Here is a 23,202-nt window from a genome sequence, read left to right as displayed (position 1 = left end):
GCGGGGCTGGAGGGAAGGACCGCGGCTGGCGGAGGCCTCATGCGCTCGCTAGGCCTTAGCAAGCCCAAATCCGCTCACTCCCCGCCAGCCGAAGCCCAGGGTGTTTGTTGCCCTTCCCTGGTCTGAGCTCTGTAAACCTCCTGGGGAAGTGCTTCGGCGAGCGAAGGACCCAGCGGGAAGGCTGCTCACCCCAGGGCACGTCTGCCAGCTGGTGAGGGATGCTAGTGACTCTTAGAGTCGGCTTCAATGCTGTTTTTAATAGCAGTATCTCAGGCGCACAAGATACCTATTGTAAAACGTATATTTTGTCCAAAGTGGTGCTGAAAAGTAATTAGAAACCAAAACTTGGTGCATATTATGAAGTATGATGTTGCTATTGAAAACAGTGCAGCCTAATTATAAAAAAGTTTTAAAAGACATTATAAATTTATGGAACAAGCAGCACTGAATTATAAATGAGGGCCTTGGCTTATGTTTCTCAGATGAAACTAGAAAAGGTAGTTGTCACGAAGCTTGCTGGCTGCAAGTTGCATAGGAAAGTTTTGACAAGCATCATGTGCTGTGTAAGGCCTACTGCTCTGTCCCACTTGCTATAACAGCAAATTCCAGTAGTGGCAAACTTAATACTTAAATTTCTCTGTACTTCAAAACATGTTAATTACCTTGTAAATATTAGTGAGGTGGTAAGGTATTCCAGGACAATGTTATTTGTTACACCTGGCCTTCTCAGGTGATTTTTTTTTTTTTTTTTAGTGCAGGTACTATAAAACTTCTGGCTTTACTGTCCCTAGAAATAGTGAATATGAAGTTTTGTTTAGTTTTAGACCTTTAATTTGTGTTTTCAAAGCAGAATAGAAGATGGTATGATTGAGGTAAAGCAAAATTGTGACATCAGAGTACACTTGTTATAATATTGCCTCATGAGTATGCTACTAATTTAATTTTTTAACACATTCTGTAGTCCTGAAAAGTTCAAGAGTATATGTATTGGATGGTAAAATTTGAATGTTCACTCTCATTAACAGAGTAGACAGCAAAGTGAGTAACACTTGTGTGTTTACCATCCTATAGAGATGGAATAAATATTGTTTCATTAATATCTTACAGGTGAAAGAGAAATCAAGTCCTGAGACTTTACTTCCTTAGTTCTCATTACAGATTATAAAGACCTTTTTCAGAAGAGTAGTGTTTGAAATAATTGTTAACCTGTGTCAGTCATGCAAAACAAACAAAAAGAGGAATTTTGCCCTAGGTGCTTGAGAGAATCCATGCTTTAGTGTACATGGCTCAACTGTGAAGCTGAATTGCCTGCACAGAAGAGAGACTGACAAACCTGTTTAATGTGCAACTTGCAGTATTTGTATTTACAATATCCCTGTTTCCAGTCAGTATTTATATTGGTGAGCTGTTTTGGAAAAATTAATAAGAAATGCATGAAAGCCCTGTGATGGCTTTGTTCTACATTCCGTTTTCGCTTCCAGCTATTTAGAGAATATACATTTGGAAACCATACAGGACATAATTAGAGCTTGCTGTCAAAAAAATTGAGAAGTGATTTTCCGAGTTTGTCAATACAATAAAATCTGGATTCATGCTGTTTCAAAAACATATCTTAAATTGTCAAAATGAAAGTAGCGGCCTCTACAGAAGGACTGAAAACACATTCCCTTGTCTGATGATACTTTAGGACTTTTTTGCTATTTTCTCTGATGGAGATGATAAAGTTTTCATGATGTACTTGTGGAATGTCATTGTACATGGGCTCCTAAAATCTTTCATTGGTAAAGCAAGTGTACAATAGATAAGTTTTTATGGACAATATTCCTTCTAATGTTGTTACACTGCATTCCCTGGATGATTACATAGAAAAGTCATGCCTGATGTTTTTTAAATAATTTTTATCCTCTTAGATTTAGAAGATACAAATACCAAAGACTAGTGCTGTGAGACATTAGTCATATGGTTGTGGGCTGCCAGGTGTATTTGAGCACAGTTAGGAATGGTTTAAAGTAATCATATCTAGAAATAAGTTGATGTTGAAAATGCTATATTTCAAAGCTTCTTGGAAAATTCTGTGTTTGTGGTTTTTCTCATGTTCTTTTCTAGACTGTTCTGATAGTATATGTTTTTGTTAGTGCTTAGATGGTGCAGGTTTGTTAATGTAATTATAGCCTTGTCATACAGCTGTGAAAAAAACCCTCACATCAGCTTCAAGCTTGGGGCTCTGTTTCCAGTTTTGCCCACTTAATTTATCTAAGTAATCCCACTGATGTTATAGAATCTCACTCTTTCAAGGGCAAGAGTGACTTGGCTTGTTGTGTTTTAGGAGTGTTGTGGAAGGTCAGGAGGTTTTAATGTTTTCTACTATTCAGCAGTGATTTTTCTCTCTAAACACTTAGGGTACTGTTCTGATTTGTTTTGAAGACTGGTGGCCCAAAAGAGAGGGCACTTTAAGATATAAAGTATGAGAAGGAGAAACATAAAGGCAAGAATGTGAGAGTTGTAGTAACATTTTCACTCACTAAATATATGATTATGATTTCTTTTTTTAGTACTCCATCACACTACAGCAAACTGAGTACTTACTAGTCTTGATGGTTCTTCTGAAACTGTTTTATTGTAAGACGGGAAGTAGCCCAAAATATCAATTGTATCCTTGACAAAGTTGTAGAAATACAACTATGGACTGAAGAGGACAAGCCAGATGAAAAGGGGAGAAAGGGCTAGAGGAATTCATAGTTTTCCTTGAAGTTTCCTTGAAACTCTTTCAGGTTCTTGGGATACTGAGATATGGTAAGGTATTGATGTGTTTTTGTTTCTTTTCTTTTTCTGATAGACAATTAAGAGGCACTTGGGGTGGGACAGAAATTTGAAAAGGAAAATATCTCTTTTTCCATCATTCAACACATTGTAAATGGGCCTTATGTTTATTATATTTCTTAGTGGAACTAACAGAATAAAACACTAATGAGTAGTGAAATAGGAAGCAGGAATCTCAATACCCTGAATTTTTCAGCAGTTTTCTTGATTGGTTCAGCTTGGTTTTCTTACCATGAATGCAGAGCTTCTCATATCTTGGTTTCTATGTCATAAATAATCCAGTGCACACTGCTGATCACAACTGACTCAAAACAGATGATATTTTTTTTAAATAGCTTGGGTACAATGAGTTCTACATCACAAATTCTGAAGCTACAAGTGATCTTTACTAAATGTTTATCTGAACTCCTCTCCCACTCCTGTCAGTGGTAAGGAGTATGAAAACAAAACTATGCTGTCTTTCTGTGCTCACTTTGCTTTCCACTGAGGAGAAAAATCTGTTTAAAATGTATTTGTACTTTTGAAATGTTCATGGTATGGTTTTGCTAGAATGTTTGTAGAGTACTCGCTAACTATGTAACCAAGAAAGTGCTTGAGAACATCGGATGTGCAGAAACCAGAGAACTTAATGAGTTAAGAGGTAGTGAAAGAGTTTTCTGTGTGAATAGGGAATGCAGTTTCCATTGGTGCTTTTGACTTGTGGGGAGGTGACAACACTACAGTTTTTAGCATGGGATTCTGTAACTTGTGCAAGATTGGATTTGTCTGAATTTTAGAACATTTAAGTGTTGCTTGCACTTTTCCCTTAGAAAAGAAGGGCACTTTGTTCCTCACCTTCTCGTTGGAATTTGCTTTCTCATGTCCTGTAAACAGCAGACTGTGAAGAGTGAAGATATTGAGGTTTAAGTTATTTGAGGAGAGGGACTTTAATCCTGTCTCTTTCCTGGATGCTACTGTGGCTTAGGGGTGTGTGGTAGAAGACTTCCAGTCATAGCACTCCAAGGTGTACAGCTTGCAATAATCCTGTAGTGAGATAGGACAAGAATTTTTCTCCCCAAATGTCCTTTTCTTCTTGGTTTCATCCTGTAGTATCATTTGCTGATTTTTATCCTAATTCCACGTAATTTGTTCCTGCCTCCTTGTCTGCTCAGGAATGTGCATGTGCCCTGTGAAACTGTCTGGCATCTCACTCTGGTTTCAGTGATGGGTTGGGGACTGCTTTTACTTAATTGATGTATATTTATTGAAAATAAACCTGTGAGGCAAGTAGTGAACGTGCAATGAGAGGCTAGCTGTGTCTGAAGTTCTGACACCTTCATTTGTTTATCCAGTGTAAAGTAGAATTCTAATATTGCAGTGCTGATATAGCTATGATAGCATCAGATGCTGTTAAAATACATAGTGATTGGGTATGAGGTTTTTTTAACCAGTCTGTCATTTGCATGGAGCTGTGTGTTGTTGATTTTTAGCATTAGTGAAAATGGCTATGATAACTCTGAGATAACACTTTTATTCTTTATTTCTCTGGGAGTGATAGGGCTGCACTGTATCTTTCATCTCAGAGCATATGAAGTTAACAAGTCAGGAAATGCTGCAGAGTATTTGCTTATGTGTGCAAAGTATGTACTGCTGGTTACAGCCAAGGACTGTGACCTGGTATGTAAAGTGGGGCAAGTGGTCTAGACTGTGGTTTATCCAGACCTGTGTCTGAAGTACTTGCCTACTAGAGCTATTTCAATTAAAACCTGTCTTGACTTACAATATAGTGTTACAGTTGTCTTGCACAACATAAGTCTTAATGAGAAGTTGTACATGTGAAGGAAAATAGACCTTTTCTCGAATGAATGGAGCTGAGCTGTTTGCTAGATATGTTGTCTTACCACAATATGGTTAAATGAAAGAATACTTCAGAATTCTGTTTTCAGAGAAGAGTAACTGATTTTACTTTAGCGTAATGACTGAGAGTTAAGTTTTCATTTTTACAGGCAAGGATCAATATATAGATCAAGTAGGGAAAAATATTTACAACTTCAGAGATCTGTATGGATGACATTAGCAGTTCTTGGGGTTTTTTCCAGTTAAATAATTTATCTGCAACTGTTTGGTTAAAATTCTGTGCTTTGAACATGAAATTAAGGTTATTAAAATAAGGTAAGAGGATTCTCTACTTGCACTTACTAATGTTTGTTACATCTAGAGACAAAAGTGGGTTTAGTTTTAGCTTTCTTGCTACTTTTTTCTTTTTAACCTAAAAAACCCTATGGCTATTTGACATTTAACAATTTTGATGTCACACAGATGACTGGAAACTGGAGTATACTCATGGAAGTAATGGAAAAGATTGAAAAACTTATTTACATATGGTAGTATTTCCATAGTTATACAGTTTCAGGAAGGCATGAGTAGAAATGATGCTAAGATTCCACAACTGTTATGCTGTGGTGTGTAAGAATGCTGTAGAGAAACCTGGAAGGGAAGTGGAAAAGGCTTGCAGAGGGGCAGTTCAGCCCACTGAGTCCAGAATGTCATGGCTCTGTTTATGTGTTCTTCTTCTGCCACCAAAACTGACCCCAGGAGGTGATTTGACTAAAATGAAATGCCTTGTTATTAGGATTGTTTTCCAGTGGAATCAGCTCATTGTGTCACTGAATGGGTGCTAGTACTAGTGAGGCTGGAGGCAAGTCCAGAGCTGGGAGCAAAAGGGGAAAATGGTACTGTAGAAATCAAGATCAATCCTAGTTGCCATGGAACTGTTGTCTTCAGTGTCCACTTCTTTTGTTGGATGTCTCCATTGCTTTCTTGTACATGTCTTTGTGCTCACCTTTGCTATGAATCAGTAGTACAACTGTCACAAATATCTTGATCCTAAGTATGTTTTCTATCACCAATAAACCTTTATGATGTTACAGACTTTTTTTACTGACTTTTTAAATGTATGTTGCTGTGAAGCTTTTGTTGAAGAGAAATTTTGTCATTGCATGGTTGCAGTATTTGAATCTGTTTTTTGGGAATGTACTGCTTTTGACAATATGTTTATGAATAGCTAATTTCTACTGTGTATGAAAGTAGATAAGAAATTATTTTACTTTGGTGCATTTTGTTCCTAATTATTCATAAAATGTGTTTTATGATCTGCTGCAAAGTGTCTCACCAGAATAATGTTGTAATTCAAGATTGTGAATGTTTTATTGTGTGAAGCAAACTGGAGCCATTTGTCTTCGTGCATTTGAGGTTGTCATCTGTATGGACAAATTGACTTGGCCTTCATCTGGAAGGAGCAGCTAGTGTCTGAAAAGGGCAGTTATACAGTACTTATGGTTTGCCTTTTGTGTTTCTTGAGTAATGTGTAGGGTTTTGCTTTGTGGGTGTAGGGTTTGGGTCTTTTTAAGTAGTGCGTGTTGGGTATTGCTGAATACTGTTACTCTTCACAGTGACTTTTTCTGTGGAAAACCATTAATTATGGTGAAGTTTCTACCTGATGAAGTCAAACTCTGGCTCTTGTTTTTAAAAGAGCTTCCTGGAGGAGAGATTGCTTCCCCCCTTTGTTTACATGTACTTTTTAAGGACCAATTTGCTTTTAGAATTTTTTTGTTGGTTAGGACTTCTGGGCTAGAGGCAGTCTGTCAGTGTATTTTATAAATTGAAATAATCATTTGCATCTAATAGAACAAGATAAGATGCTGTCCTTTGAAGTTGGATACTGTTTGTACTTGAAGAAAGGCAACTTTATCTCATCAACTCTGAATACATATTGTTTTCAAAGTAATTGTTTGGGTATGTAAAGAAGTAGGGACAACAAACTCGAATTTCTGCATACTCTTGCTGTGTGCTACATAATGCTCTGTGTTGGATCTGCTTTGATATGTCTGTGCTATTTTTCTCAATTCATGAAGTAAAACTTTAATCTTTATTTGAAAAACAAAAAGAACAACCATACTGGGATGCCTTCCATAATATGCTGTTTGTTCTGGTAATCAGGCATTCAGTGTCCAGAAATACCAATATTTTTTCACTTTTGGTATAGAGGAAAAGATTTAGAAGAATCTATATTTTAACTAAACTCTGCAAGGATGCTCTTTTTATACTAGCAACTTTCTTGTGTTGTTAATGAAGGAATAGTATTTTACACACATATTTTTTCTTTTTAAAGTATTTTCAAGTGTTAAGTTTATCTGGGCAAGACTATAATTTATCTTATGGCTTATAGATCTGACCTGTGAAGAATTCTTACTCTAATTCAATGCCTGGCCCTTCCCTCTCAAGAGCTTACCTCCCTCGTGGAGTTGGGAATGTCTGACAAAGATGCATCTGGTTTTAATCATGTGGCAGATGAACTTTTGATAAAACCTGCAAATTGTGTGCAAGCACATCATACCATATGGCAGAAAATATGGTCAATGCATGATGAATAGTGCCTGCCTTTTAGCTATGTGGCAGCCGTATGTCTTAGTAGCATCTTGTCAAGATGAGTTTGACCAAAGCACAGGTGTCCCCTGTCGTATCACTGCATGGCAGTGTTTTTATTGGGATCACGCTGAGGAGGAACAATTCTGGTCTCTTCTGCTTGTCACTCTCTAGGACACTTCTGGGCAGGCTGATTTGCTATGTGGTTCTCTTAATACTTCCAGAAGACGAGGTATGGGCCCCTTCAGCTGAAAAAGTGGGCATTTTAACATGGGTAGCTGTCCGTGGTGGACTGCAGAAAATTATTAGGGAAAGAATTTATTTGGTTTTGGTGGGCAAATAATGAAATCCTTTGTTTAGTACTGTCAATAGTTAAACTGCAGTCTAGCCTAGAAATGCCTGTTTCATGAGAGGTGGTGATGATTTGATAGGGAACAAGTACTCTTATTCAAAGACTAGTCTCTTCATTCTTAATACACATTTCTTTGATTATGCAAAAAATGTCAATGTAGACTTAGAATTTTCTACCTCTTCACCAATGCTAACAAAATATCTCTCTTAAAACTCATAATTCTTCTTAGAAGTAACCTTGTGCAAAATTTGTTGGTTAAGAAACAGTTGATGTGCATCAGAGAACAAGATGTGAATCAGATTTACGTGCTAGATTTTTTAAATGCTATTATTAGCAAATTACCTGTATTTTTTAAATGCTGTTACTTAGCAAATGATTACAGTCTCGCCCTGTGGTTTGGTTTGTGTTCATGAACCCTTCTGACTGTAGCGTGACTGGTGCAGAGTCTGACCAAGGGGGTGCTGGTTTTGGCTTCTAGAGAGCAGTTGTCAATGGAAAAAGGTTTATAGTGCAGTAAGGCTGAAATAGCTGGGAGAGGACCTAGAGAGGGACTGTTCGGGTGTGTTTCTTGCTTTTGGAAAGGCGGTGGGAAAAGTAGGACGTGTATTGGCATCTAATGGACTTTGCTTCTGTGAATTTTTGGTTACTATTGCTTATGAACCTATGTTTATTCTTTGGTGGGTTTGTAAGAGATGCTTGTGATACAAAATTTCCTTGTGAGCTAAGGGTCATTTTATCCACATTCCATAAATCATCCACCACTCAAGTCTAATTGTACTTCTGTTGTCATATGTGTGTTGTTACTGAGGATGTGATTTAAGTTTTAAAACATTTTGGCTGTCCTGAGTTGCACTGTGAATACCCAACTTGAGGTATCTCTGTATATATTGTTTCTTGGTACAGCACCAAATAACTATTTTTAAGAGATATGGAGAACATCCTGTGAGAAACTCATGAGATTTCAGAAGTTTAGGAGCTACTATTTTATATAGGAAGTGTTGTCTTCGTAGGAATGTATTAACACATTACTTGTGTTCTTAATTTATTGTTAAAAGTGTGACATAGGTCATGATTCTGCCTAAGGGCTATATGGCACTTAATTATGCTTTTTGTGTACTCTTGGGGATGTACTCCCAAGTGTACCTAAGCTCACTATCCATCCAAATCTGATCCCCATATTCCCAAGACCTCTACAATGTATAGTCAGTGTAATCACATATCATAAAAAAGAAAAATCAAGTTCTTTTCAGTTAATTCTGTTAGTGCTGTCTTAACACATCATCATCTTGTACGGTAATTTGTGATAAATTTTAAATTATGACCCTTGCAAAAAGTTATTCATGTTTGTATTTTTTCTGAGGTACTGAATTTATTTGAGTTACATTCCCAGTAATGGAAAGTTTTATTATTCTGCAGGATCTGACCCAAATGGTATTTTGGGGTTTTTGTTTCTTGAGACTTCAAGTGCGAAGGCTTGCACATAGCCTCTCTTTTTAGTTTGGATGGAATTCAGAGCAAATCAGTTTGGAGGGCTAGGGACTTCTCTCAGAACGACTTGCAAATTAAGTTATGGTATGAGTCTAAGGTACAAAACCATTTACTACTAAATTCCAGGTTGAACAGTGACAAACTGACCAAACCAGCATTGGAATGTCCATAGGGTTGGAGTAAGATCAAGAAAGCAGGATATTGCTCAGATGTGATCTCTGAGGGTCTGACTTGAATTTCACCCTTTTGAAGTAAAAGCATTCCCTTTAATTTATGGATCAATTAATTAATTGGTTTGGAATGTAGACTTGTAGAGAAACTCCGGAATTCAAGGTCTTTTCTTCTGTGTTTTCATGCATTAATGTTCCTGAATAGTAGGAGTTTTGCCAAAGTTTTTCACATTTTGTTTTGTAGTTCCCAGTTCCCTGCCACACAGAAGTGGCAGGCCGAGGTGGTGCTTTAGTGGGTTACATTATGAAGGAGGATCATGTAGAATGGAAGAATAAAATATTTAAAATATATTTGGCTTAAGCATTGATTAGTAAATGGTTATACATAAGAGAATGCAATTCAAGGCAGCAATCTGACAAGGATTAAAGACCTCTTTCTGTCATGCTGTCAGCATTGCAATGTTTGAAATGAACTGTTAACACGTTTACAGTCATTCTGGTGAATAGTAGAATGTTATGGATGTGAATAATCATCTGAGACCTCTACAGGGCATTCCTGAAATAATGTTTAAATGACTAGAGATATTATGGGATGCAGGAAAGTATGCAAACAGTGTAGTCAAGATAGCATGGTCAGTGGTTTACTACTGCAGCAAGTAAGGCTTAATATGCAGGATTATTTAATACACAGTAAACAGATTATTTGTTCTGAAAGTTTCTGAACTTTGCATATTCTTTTCTGGGTTTTTTTTGTTTGTTTGTTTATTTGGTTGGTTGGTTTTTTTGTTTGTTCGGTTTTTCTGTTACTGATAATCCCTAGGCTCTCTTTTTATATCTACTCTTTGAGACAAAGAGTGTAGTGGACTGAAGTTCAAGGTTTGCTAAGGCATTGTTAACTGGTTGGGCTGCTGTTAGTGAAGTTAATGATGCTACGGTCTAGAAGGTGAATTGCTGGTAGCAAAAGAAGTTATTATGGCGATATGGATTTGGGGTTTTGGTTCTTTCTTATGTTTTCATTTGCCTGTGTGGTTGTTCTGCCTCACTTGCTAGCATGACTTACAATGATATAAAATGAGCCATAGATTTCTGTGCTGTGGCAGGTTGCTGATTTGCATTCAAGACCTGGCTGGCCTGTTTGCTCGGAATACATGAAAGCCATCAAAACTTTATTTTTCCAGGCAAGATTTTGGCAAGAAAATGAGCTTGGAGGACAGATGTAGAACAGTTAAAGATTTTTAATGCAAAACCTTTAGAACCTTTTAGGCTTGATATTTCATGTCCCTTTTTTTTTTGTCAGTCAGGGTTTGTTGAAAAATTGTAAGGTACCTTCTTTCTTCTTAAAGTTGTGGTGCCTGATGTGGCTAGTATTTTAAAAAATGTAGGAAGAGTATTTAAAAAAACAAACAGCAAGAACAACGAAAAATGTAAACTAAAGAAACCCAACCAAACAACCTCCCCTGAAATAACCTTCCCATAATCAACACTTCATTTTTGATTTTATTCTGAATTTGGCAGGTGTCCTGGTTAGTTAAGCAGCTTCATCCAGCTGCCTGAAGGTTCTTGAAACATTATCACTGCGGGTGTCTGGTGTTGAGGGGTGACAGTACTTACCAAAGTACCCTTCTTGTGGCAGTACTTATTAAGGTAGTAGGTTTCTAACAGATCCTTTGGGAATGAGCTGTCATAAACATCTGTTTTGTAATACTGTATTTGAAAAGTTTTTTAAAATGACCAGTATTAGAACTTTGTCTGAATGCCCTCTTTATACTTATGTGTGACTAGTACCCATCTGTTTAAGACTTTCGGTGATATTTAAAGCTGATGTGATGATGAACACAGTAACATCCAGATACCATGAAGGTTTTCATGTGGCCTTGATGTTGATGATGTCCTGATGGGTATTTTGATTACATAGGAACTTAGTACTTAACTTTAAATGTAAGATGATTGAATACTTGCAAAAATTTTGAAGGACAAGAATCTAAAGGGAAGACATTACTTCTTAGCATTTTAGACTAATATATGGAATTTGTCTCTCCACAGGCAGTCACTTATGCAGATGCCTTATTGAAAGCAGACATATTTTAAAAAGCAACTGTATTGAAAGAAGAGGAAGTTGTGAAACCTGATATATATTTTTTTCCTGAAAATGTATCTTTGTGCTGGAATGCAAGCTCTGTTTGGAGGTATTCCACTGCAGAATGTTTATAAACTTCTTTCTTGGGCTCTCTCATTCCACCTTTCGTGTCATGTTAATACTCTGATGTCTAGCAAAAGTTGAACTAGATGTTTTTATCCTCTTGGTAAGAGAGTTAGAGAGATGGGGAGATTTTATATTAATCTTTTCTGCAGCTTCTCTTTCTTACACTGGCTTTTAATGCAAAGGTCAGGTTTGATCCAACTCAAGAATGGTTGCATCTAAACAGAAATATGTGTATGAGCACATACCCTGGAAACCTAATCCCGTGGTCACCTGAACTGTAGTCCTGACCATTACAGGTCATAGGTCTCTTTTGGCCCAGCTGATCCAGAAGTCAGCATTGAGAGATGGGACTGATACTTAGATAAGTTTCACTTTGCTATAGTGTCTGGTAACTCAGGAGATTAAAAACACTTCCAAACTCCACTTTTCCCAGTTGAGATGTAGCCAGAGATTGTTACCTTTCTGTTTCTCCTGGGGATATCTCCTTTGACTGTCAATCAGCCTGACGTTGCTTGATGATGAAGATAAAAAGGAATATTGGGATGGCAAAATCTTTCAAAGCAGCCGTTCCTATACTGTGTGATCTGTTGTCTTTTCAGTAATGTCTACTCTGAAGTCATAGAATTTTGAGCTAATCAAGGAGTGCAAATAAATTTCCTGCTGCTGTGGACAAACCCATTAAAGTCCAAGTGAGGCAGTTCAGGGACAAATTTTTTATCTCCAGTGTTAAGACCTTTGGATCTGCTGTAGAAATATCCTAAGAATATAGGAGGTAATAGAAATCAGATATTAAGTCGTAGGGGAGGAGAGTGGGCAGAGAGTCTATATAATAAATAACAGTCTTTATTTTTAATTATTTTTTAAATAAAAAGAATCAAGTGCAAAATTTTACAAAATCCATGTTTACTGTTGTGTTTCAGAGAAACATGTTAGTGCATTACTGTATTTCAGTTCTACCTGTTTGGTTGAGATATATTTGATTTTCATGTGAAAACATCTCTAAATTTCTTTCAGAATAAAATGGTTCATGATACAAAATGATTGGGGAAATATTTGGCTGACACTTGTCAGTTTGAGTGGTCTGATGCACAGACGACTTTATGAAAGAGAGAAATGAGACTAGTAGACACTGAAGTTTTGATTTTGTGAATAACATTTTGTGCTAGTAAGAGCTGAAGGTATTTCTCTTTCCACTTTTTGCTTCTTTTTGACACCCCCCCATTCAACTGTACTACACATCTGTTTGTGCAACTTTGCTGCAAATGAGAGTAGAAAGGCTTAAAAGCAGCGAGAGCAAAAATGAAAAAAAGATCACAATAAAGGTCATATCACAACATAAGCTTGTAGTACTTTTGCATCAGAGAAAAGTCAATTTACCTCTTTTTTAAAAATTATTATTTTGAAAAGATGAGTCGTCCTCCTTGCACTAGCTTTGGTACTGAAGACTTCACGTTGTGAAAGCACAATCTCTGGATGGTGTGGAGACTAAGGATAAATTATATATATAGAATAAGTATAGAATGTGTACCACATGAATACTGACTTGGTCTTCCACACAAATGTTAAAGTATGTGAAAGTAACAGTGAGCAACTGATGACAAATTTTTTTTAATAGAAACCACATAGTCTTAACATGGAGATGAAATTAATACTGTTCATTATATTGAAACTGATGGGCCAATGTATAATCTGTATCCCAGAAGAGCTTTAAAAATAATTGCAAATGGAATTGCAGTGATTTACTACATCCAAAAAAATTGGCAGTTTAGCCTGGGATTTGTGGTCAAACACTACAAGAGGTTGCCCTGAATGGTTGTGGGCATGACTCAAAGCAACCTGGTCTGATTTCAGAAGTGTCCTGCATTGGGTAGTATGTTGGACCAGATCTCTTCCAGAGGTTCTTTCTCTTCATTATTTACCAGGCATATATGGGTAAATATGGCTTTATCAGTGTTAGATCATCAAATTAACTAAACATCATATTTTAAAAAAAGATACTAGTTTCAGTAAAGTAGTCTTGATGTAATCTGTTTAAATGCAAGGAAATACTTATTACCATACCTGACATGAAGTCCTTAATCTCAAACACCTGTGCCTTTAATGGAAAAATCAGATGATCAAGTAGCTGTGGGACAAGGAGACTAAAATGTGCTATATTGGAATGGGAATTATGATGGTAGTTGGAGGTTATAAGTGCTGTTTAGCAGCATAATGACAGTAACTCAACCACTCTTCGCTTTAGTAGTGTCTGTAAAAAGATTTAAAGCTTCAATTTGCTCTAGCTATCAATTCTACAAGCAAAAATGTAGAAATTAAATTTCTTTATCACTTTGAAGAGCAACTGTTTGATATTGATGTAGATCTCCAACACCCTGGAGTTATCATTGTACTTCTAATAATTTGAATTTTAGAATTTGGAGAGGAAAATGTGTATTACATCTAGTGGTTGGTTTATTAAAGATACCTCTGTGTGGGCTACGTTATTTGCAGTGCAATATTAAAGTTACTACTAAATGCATTAGAAGCATCTCATTACAGTTGTTTTTTTTTCCTGTTCCTTCAAATGTGACTTTGGAAGGGACAGTATTTTAAAGTTTGTTCCAGAAGGCACTTTCAGAGATGGATGACTGAAAACAACTCTCCTGAATGGCACTTTGCTGTACTTCATAGATCATAACAGCTTTTATTCACCTCTGTGATTGTTTTTTAAATTACTACCTGTGGATGAATACTTGAAAGAATTGGCCTGCTGGCTATGTTTGGTTTGATTGAGGGCTATCTTGAAGTTACCTTTAAATTACATGTGGTTCTTGATGATCTTAGCGTTTTCTAATCTTCTTTGTACTCCATGGTTTGTTTTGTTTCTTAAATTCTTGCAATTTTCGAAAGAGTAGTAATTCTATCTTTAATTTATTTTTTGTTTTAAAAAAATATGTCATTTCAAGCTAAAAGATACAGAGATACTTCTTTAGCAAATGATAGTTGCTGTTTATTTTGCTTTATTCTTCCACTGGAAGCCATACATTATGTAATGAATAATTATTATACTAATAGTTGCTGGTGGACTGGAAACTAAGAGCTATATTTGTCATAGGGATAGTTCCAAGACGTCCATAACAGCGGTGTACAAAAGGAAAATTGCTTTAGTAGTCTGTTGAAAATATCAACATGGCAGTGGTGTGCTATGTGGACTTCTCACTGGACTGTCACTAATAAGCCAGGCAGAAGAAAAGGGGGAAAATGAATGTCAAAAGACAAAGTGACAGTTGAAGTTGTGTGATGGATTAAAATAAGCTTTTTTTTTTCAGAAGTTAGTGTTCATAAGTCTGTATAGAACATTCCATTCTTCTGTTTTGATGAAAAATTTGTGTCGGGGCTCTTTTGGGAATGTAAAAGACTGGGAAGATTTTATTGCTTGTTAGTCAGTGTAGTGGTCTGGAAAGTGAAAGAGTCAGGTTCCAGTCTCTTTCCTGGCTCAGAATGACTTGGTGCTATTGAAAAACCATCTCCCCCAAATGAATGAGGTGGAAGAGGTACCTGAACATCCTGGTTCTGTTTCCTGAACTGCCATAACCCAAGGCAACAGGAAAATCTAGGATTCAGTTTTGGAAATGGATCATTTTGAAAAATTTAGGGTGGGAGAAACAGTGCTGTAGAAATTCCTGTGGAATGTAATCATTGTCCTATGGATAGCATTGAGAGGTGTGCCTGTCAATAGAAACATTTAACTAGTCAAAGATTGTCTGTGATCTCCATAAATTCTTCTCAGATTTTTATCAACAGCAGTTCCCAGCTTCAGGTGCCGTGTCCTGTGTGCCCTCTGTTCTTAGAATTTGATCATTTCTCTTTAGGTTCAGCAAAAGCTCCAGTGAATAAGCAAAAGACAGGAGTGTGATGAGAAGAATGGGTCTCAGCCTGTTCAAATACATCACTCCGTCTGTGTGGATAGTATGGAATAAATAAAAAGTAGATAAGGGTGATGGCAGCAGGAGAATGAAGCATTTTTCAATGCTCTGAAGTCTGCAATACATTTTAGCTTGTTGGCAGCTTAACAACACAACTAGGATTGTTAGTGACTGGCAGAAGGGTTGTGATTTGCACTATACAGTTCTTGTTAGTTCTGCTTTTTGGGCCACAACAGCAAAATGGAAGGGAACAAAGACTTGAAGGTCAGGGTTGAGGTGTTTAAGTCCTTGTATTATCTTAGTGGGGAATTTTCAGGCTGCAGACATCCCCCCCTAACCTCAGCTGAGGGATTTCCCTGACCCCTCTCTACCTCAATCTGCACCTAGTGACCGCAAATTATTCTCTGCAAGAAATGCTCTGTCCCACTTTGCTCTTCTGACAGACTTGGCAGTCTTTCTGCTAATATGGGTATCACAGGAGCATCATGCCGCATGAATCTTTATGCCTGTGTCCCTACTGTCCCTGCAGTCATCCATATTGCAACACACTCTAGATTACAGCCATTCATAAGTATTTGGGCAATTCATAAGGGACTTGGGTTATAGCTTAAACATAGCAAATGTCATTACAGTAAAGGCCCTTTGGACATCAGTTAGGCTTTCTCGTCAGGTTTGCGAAAGGAAGAGATTTTGCCTTCCCGAAGTCCAGTGAAAGAATCAGAAAATGCCCTAGCCTGCTTTTTTCAGCTGGCACAGTGGATTGCCACGCTCCATCAACCAGACTAATTCTTTGGCTGCCGGTGAGGGTCACCAAGCACTGCTGTTTCCTTGTGTATCTCCCAGCAGCTGGCTGCTGACTGTAGAGGGACAACAGGAAGAACAATCCAGGCATGGAAAAACAAGGAGATAACACTGTTAGTTACTTTGCCAACTTTATTCATCTCTGTTGCACAAGGCCATGCATTTTTTCTGCAGACTCTTGTCAAATGAAGCCAGGTGTCATTATCAGAAATTATGTGTGGTGGTGTTTGGTTTTGAGTGGTGGGTTTTTGTGCTTATTAGGATTACAAATAAAAGATATCTGCTGTTACGATTAGATTTTGGAAAGCAGGAATCAATTCTAGACAGAATGTCTTCTATGTGTAGATGCAGAAATGCTAATAATGATTGAAATATTGTAATGTTAAGAAATTAACAATACTGTTTCTTCACTGGTACCCAGAGACTGCACTGATACCATTTGGCAGAGGTCTCTAGTTCTTGTTGCTATTTAAGTAAGTTTATGTAAACCAAACCAGAGACCTTGTTACAATCTGTTTATTATAAATACAAATGATAGAAGTACAATGAATTTAACATAGAGAAAACAGTATGATGAAGGAGAGGAAATGTGACGGGCAAAATTAAATTCTTTTTGTGTCTTTGGCATGAAACAGTGCAGCAGCAAAAGACGACAGGACTTGGACCCTTTCACCTGGACTTCTAGTAAAGAGCAGAATTTTCACACTATTTGTTCACAGTTAAAACTGCTGAAACGGATGAAACATAGAAGTTAGGTTGGGAGAGGATGAAATTACCATGTACTGAAAAGTGAAGAGCTATGCAGATCACATTTAAGAAGGAATGCACGTTTCATTTTATTGAAAACCCCTACCTTTCTTCCTTACTGTTTTTGCTTATAAAAGTTTAGTTCTTCATGGCATGGCACAGAAAGAGGTGCTTAGTATACTGACAACTTCAAGCATGAGATGATCAGCTCACAAGTGTGTTAAAAATGTTTAGAACTAAACGTAAAAGAATGGATTTTTCATTAAGCGAGCATGCAGTGCTAATGATTCCTATTAGCTTCTACCATTTCAAAGACTTGTCAGAAGATCAGATCTCTCTTTTTATGGTGGATTTAAATCAATCATTGTTCTGTCAGGCAAAATTCTAAACCCACCTTTGAAAGCTCTTTTGAGAATTATCCTTCCCCCACCCTAGGTTATATCTGCCAGATCAGGAAATTCCAGCTTCTTCTCTTAAATTTACTATGGAATCCCCAGAGTCTAAAACTCAGAAAACAGATTTTTGCTGGACTGTGAATAATCACGATCCTCTCTTTCTTCCCTAACCTTTTCACGTACTTTCTAAATTAGAACTTCAGCCATGCTGAGTGCCTGCAGATAAGCTAAAAAGAATTACATGAGCTGTCACGAGCTTGGAAATCTGTCTGCTTGTTAGGTCAAGCTCCATGCTCATACACATTCTGACTGAATGTTAATTTCCCTTGTATTTGTTTTCTTTACATAGTATGTCGTAGAGCATTGGAATACATGCAGACGCCCAGTGGCACTTTCAACAGATTAGAAGTTTGACTCCTATTTAATTATAGTGTGCCTACTTTTAAACTTTCCAGTACTTCTGGAAATTGTTTTAGATGACTGATGTTTATAGGATGAGAGTCAGAAGCCTAGCCTTCAAGTAGATATATATGTTTTATTTTAAAAGCTTGAATGATACATGAAGTAATTTCCTAAAGGAACCTAAGGATACTATGTAGAATTGGAGGAAAAATAGTAGCTCAAAGTATTAATATTTATGTTAAAGATTTTTCACAAAAGCAACTGATGTAGATTGATTTATGAGAGATAGTAAGAGCCATCCATTGAGAAATTGAAAGAGAGTACATAAGTAATTGGATAGTAGAGATTCATATCTGGACTATCTCTTAAGAGCAATCGTCTCTATTCAGTTTAAAAGAATAATAAATGGCAAATGGGGATGTAATGGTTGTCTTGGCAAGGAATGACTGTATTTCCACTGTATGAGCTAATGTTGAGGTTTTTCATTACTCAAATTGTATAAAAGCTTTACATCTAACAGAACACTGAAAATTATTTTTATGAAGTATTCATTTAAAATTACTGTGTCTAAGAAATTCCAGAAGTCTGTGAAATTGCAGCTTTCTAGTCAGCTGAATTTATTGAAATGTTGCTTATATGGCAATTTGCGTTTTCCAGTACAAAAGATATGTACAGCATGGGAGATTACCGTTTAATCAATTGTTTATGCTTAGGTGTTGTTTTTCTGTGGAAGTGCCTCTGCTCAGTATTTGAGACAGTGTTGTCATTTTCTGTGTCATTAGTAATTGTTTTTAAACTCTCTCCTTACTAGAGCCTCATTAAGGAACTAGTTTTGATGGAAAAATAAAAGTCAAAATGTCTAAAGTAAAGCCTCTCAGAGGAGGACAAAATATTTTTTAGATTTTGTTTTGCAAACATGACAAACATCAGGTAACTAAACTATTAATTAACCTCTACGCTGGACTTCCGGAGGGCAGATTTCGGCCTGTTCAGAAGACTAGTTCAGAGTCTACCCTGGGAAACAACCCTTGAAAACAAAGGAGTCCAGGAGGGATGGACATGCTTCAAGGAGGAAGTTTTGAAAGCACAGGAGCAGGCTGTCCCAGTCTCCAAAAGGCAAGCAGTCAGGGAAGACGACTGGTCTGGCTGAACAGGGAGATTTTGAGGGAAATTAGGATAAAAAAGAGAGCCTACCCATTATGGAAAAAAGGGCTGGCCACTCAGGAAGAGTTTAGGAATATAGTTAGGTCATGTAGAAAGAAAATTAGAGAGACGAAGGCACAACTTGAACTTAATCTTGCCACTTCTGTGAAGGATAACAAAAAGTCCTTCTACAGATACATCAATAGCAAAAGGAGGGGCAAGGAAAACCTCCATTCTTTATTGGACATGGGCAGGAATATAGTTATCAAAGACTAGGAAAAGGCTGAGGTGTTTAATACCTTCTTTACCTCAGTTTTCAACAGTAGGACAGGTTATCCTGAGGACACCTGGCTTCTGGAGCTTGTAGAAAGAGATAGGAATCTGAACAGCCCTCCTGTAATCCAGGAGGAAACAGTTAAGCCACCTGCTGAGCCACTTGGATCCCTGCAAGTCTATGGGACCAGATGGGATCCACCCAAGGCTAATGAGGGAGCTGGCCGAAGAGCTTACCAAGCCTCTCTCCATCCTCTACCAACAGTCCTGGCTCACTGGGGAGGTCCCAGATAATTGGAAGTTGGCGAATGTCACACCCATCCACAAAAAGGGCCAGAAGGAGGACCCGGGAAACTACAGGCCTGTCAGCCTGACCTCAGTACCTGGCAAGGTTATGGAGCAGATCATCCTCAGTGCAATCACACAGCACCTACAGGATGGACAAGAGATCAGACCCAGCCAGCACGGGTTTAGGCAGGGCAGGTCCTGTCTGACCAACCTAATCTCCTTTTATGATCAGGTGACCCACCTGATGGATGAGGGGAAGGCTGTGGATGTGTCTATCTGGACTTCAGCAAAGCCTTTGACACCGTCTCCCACAGCATACTCCTGAAAAAGCTGGCAGCCCATGGCTTGCCCAGGGGCACTCTGTTGGCGACCGGTCACTAGTGGTGTCCCCCAAGGATCAGTGTTGGGCCCAGTTCTGTTTAATATCTTTATTGATGATTTAGATGAGGGGATTGAGTCCACCATCAGCAAATTTGCAGATGACACTGAGTTGGGGGGGAGTGTTGATCTACTGGAAGGCAGGAAGGCTCTTCAGAGGGACCTGGACAGGCTGGAGAGTTGGGCTGATTCCAACAAGATGAGGTTCAACAAGGCCAAGTGCTGGGTCCTGCACTTTGGCCACAACAACCCCCTGCAGCGCTGCAGGCTGGGCACAGAGTGGCTGGAGAGCAGCCAGGCAGAGAGAGACCTGGGAGTTTGGATTGACAGGAAGCTGAACATGAGCCAGCAGTGTGCCCAGGTGGCCAAGAAGGCCAATGGCATCCTGGCCTGTGTCAGGAACAGTGTGGCCAGCAGGTCCAGGGAAGTGATTCTTCCCCTGTACTCAGCGCTGGTGAGGCCACACCTGGAGTACTGTGTCCAGTTCTGGGCCCCTCAGTTCAGGAAGGATATTGAGGTGCTGGAGCAGGTCCAGAGAAGAGCAACGAGGCTGGTGAAGGGACTGGAGCACAAGTCCTGTGAGGAGAGGCTGAGGGAGCTGGGGTTGTTCAGGCTGGAGAAGAGGAGGCTGAGGGGAGACCTCATCACTCTCTACAACTCCCTGAAAGGAGGCTGTAGCCAGGTTGGTCTCTTCTCCCAGGCAGCTATCAGCAGGACAAGAGGGCACAGTTTTAAGCTGTGCCAGGGAGGTTTAGGTTGGATATTAGGAAGAAATTCTTTACAGAGAGGGTAATCAGCCATTGGAATGGGCTGCCCAGGGAAGTAGTGGATTCTCCATCCCTGGAGGTTTTTAAGATGAGACTGGATGTGGCACTTAGTGCCATGGTCTAGCAACGGCAGCGGTAGTGGATCAAGGGTTGGACTTGATGATCTCAGAGGTCCCTTCCAACCTGGCTGATTCTGTGATTCTATACATACAAAGGTTGCTTCTAGCCTTGTTGAAGGCAAGGCTGCCTTTGACTTTGGTGTAGAAATTTCCTTGGCTTGTTCTGTGAAGTTGTGTATCCTTCGCAGGATCAGGCAGTTGCATCCCTCTGAAGCTGCCTCTTCTCCAAGCTGGACAAACCCCAGTCCCTCAGTGTCTTCACAGGGCAGGTGCTTCAACTCCCAGCCATCCTGGTGGCTTTCCCCTGGGCTTGCTCCAGTTAGGTTTGGGGATGTTTTTTTTACCTTAGAAGATCAGAACTGAGTGGAGTATTTGAGATACAGTTTAATGAATGTAGAGAAGGCAGTCACTTTCCTTGATCTACTGGCCACATTCTTGCTGATAGAGGAGGCTGTTGGCCTTCTCTGCGGCCAGGGCACTGGATCACTGCCAGCTCAATGCCCGCCAGGACCCCAAAGCTACTCCACAGCTGATCAGTCCCAGCCTGTATTATGGTACAGGGCATTTGCTTCCTGGATGCAGGACTTGGCATTTGTGTTGCTGAATCTCTGAAGGTTCCTGCTGGCCCATTCCTGTAGCCTAAGTCTTCTGAAGGCTGGTCATGTCCTTAATAATGTTGGTTGGTCCCTCCAATATGGTGTCATATGCAAGTCTGATGAGAGTGCAGTCTGATGCCTTTTCCAAATCACTGAACAGATGTTAAACAGGACTGGTCCCTCCAATAGTCCACATTTCATGATTTTCCAGGTAGAATACAACTTGTTGACTACTAGTCCAAAGGAAGGCATGCGTGGTTTGCAGGTTGCTGTTACAAAACTAGGGCAGATGATGAGAATTGGTACCATGTTTTTAGTCAAAAGTAGAGACTAGCTATGACTTTTTTTGTTCAACTCAAGATGGACCTCAAACTTGTTGCCCCTTATCTAGGTTAGCTTTCTATTGTTCCTAAAATTTAATATTATTTGCTAGAAATGGGATTAATATAAGTCTAAGAAATGTTAGCTTTGTGCTACTCTTTTAAAAAAAAAATCCTTTGTGACTATAACAGAAGCAAGAAAAAAAAGAGAGAAATTCTAGTGATTCATTATAAAAATGTTCAATAACTAAATGGTTTTTAACTAAGAATACATTAAACAGACTTCAAAGATATTTTTGTTTATGAGTTTCAGTGTTCCACAGTATTCTCTGTAGTAAGACAGTTTTAAGAATACTTTCTAACAAGATCCAGTTTGAAGCATGTGTACAAGACCAAAGTGTTTTTCTTCTTTTTCTTTTTTTCCCAGTGGGAAGTATTTTCTTCATTTTCATCTTTGTATGTTAACTCTTAGGATTTGGGTATTATATGTTCCTTTCTGTTGCCAAAGAATAATGCTGCTATAATAGTAGCTATCCTGAAAAGTATCACCTGCCTTGGTTGGTTGGTTTTGTTGTCTTTTTAATCCTTAATGTAAAGGTCAGTAGATCCTATATAGCCAGAACCTTTTCTTTAAATTTACTTTAAGACAAGGTACTGTGTGTGACACAATTTCTATCTTTGGAATTCCAATTTCCAGTCTTAACAGCCTTGGGAAAGGAGGGAGTCGCAGATTTAATTAATCTTCCTGCATGCGCTAGGAAACAGGTGAATTTAGAATAGCAACTTCAATAGGAAAACAGTTGTATCTGGAATATCACATTTACTGTCACTATAAATCTGTTCTTTGTATTTTTTGTCAAGTCTGTTTTTGAAAGCAGTTATGATTTTGACCTCAACAAAATGCAGTGGCAGTGTGGTCCAGCTATGATTGTGTATTGTATAGAACTTTGTTTTGAGCCTGCCCTTCTGTACTTTCTGCATGTGCTTTCTTGTAGTGTGAGAAACAGAGAATAAGTGCTGCCTGTTCCTCTCATGTACACCATATTTCCACTCTGTAAGAGACTACTAAGATGAATAATATTAACCCGTTCAGTTACATTACATTCTATGCTCTGATTGCCATTGCTCGCTTTTCTCTGCATCTTGGTTTGTGGTTTTGCTTTTAAGATGTTGTGGTGGTGCAGAAGTACAGGGCTATCAGAGCTGAATGGAGCATTAAAGAGTAGTCACACAACAGCTTTAAAAAAAAATTGTATGGTGGCATTTTCTGTTTTGTGTTATATTTCTTTCCTCGTAACATGTAATTAAGCTGTTTGGTATTTTGGCTTCTGCTAAGTGTTGAGCTGATTCAAAGAGCCACCCACAAGGAGTTGAATGACTTCTGCAGTGGTGTTGGCAAAAATAGTTGTCTCTTGATCCAGTTAAATGTGATACAGTAGTACAAAATCTCCTCACAGATTTTTGTAAATAGGCTACTTCCTTTTTTAATTTTGAGTTTTAAGTGTTAGCTTAAGCAATTGAATTTGAAAATGTGCAGAATAACCTCATTCTGGTGTTCTCATCTTCTTTCCCCTTCTCTTTCACCTTGAAAGACAGGACTGGTAAAACATTGCTTTTAGCTACTCATGAGA

At 38.4% G+C, this 23,202-nt stretch overlaps 1 protein-coding gene across 1 annotated transcript in view; it reads left to right on the top strand.

Annotated features, from left to right (window-relative positions):
- The window catches only part of WWC2 (WW and C2 domain containing 2), a 101,643-nt gene that overhangs the window by 766 nt on the left and 77,675 nt on the right, over positions 1 to 23,202 (top strand).

This window comes from Chiroxiphia lanceolata, chromosome 4 (assembly GCF_009829145.1).
Source record: "Chiroxiphia lanceolata isolate bChiLan1 chromosome 4, bChiLan1.pri, whole genome shotgun sequence".
NCBI lineage: Eukaryota > Metazoa > Chordata > Aves > Passeriformes > Pipridae > Chiroxiphia > Chiroxiphia lanceolata.
Note: the sequence above shows the minus strand (reverse complement) of the source record. Positions and strands in the feature narration are given on the sequence as shown.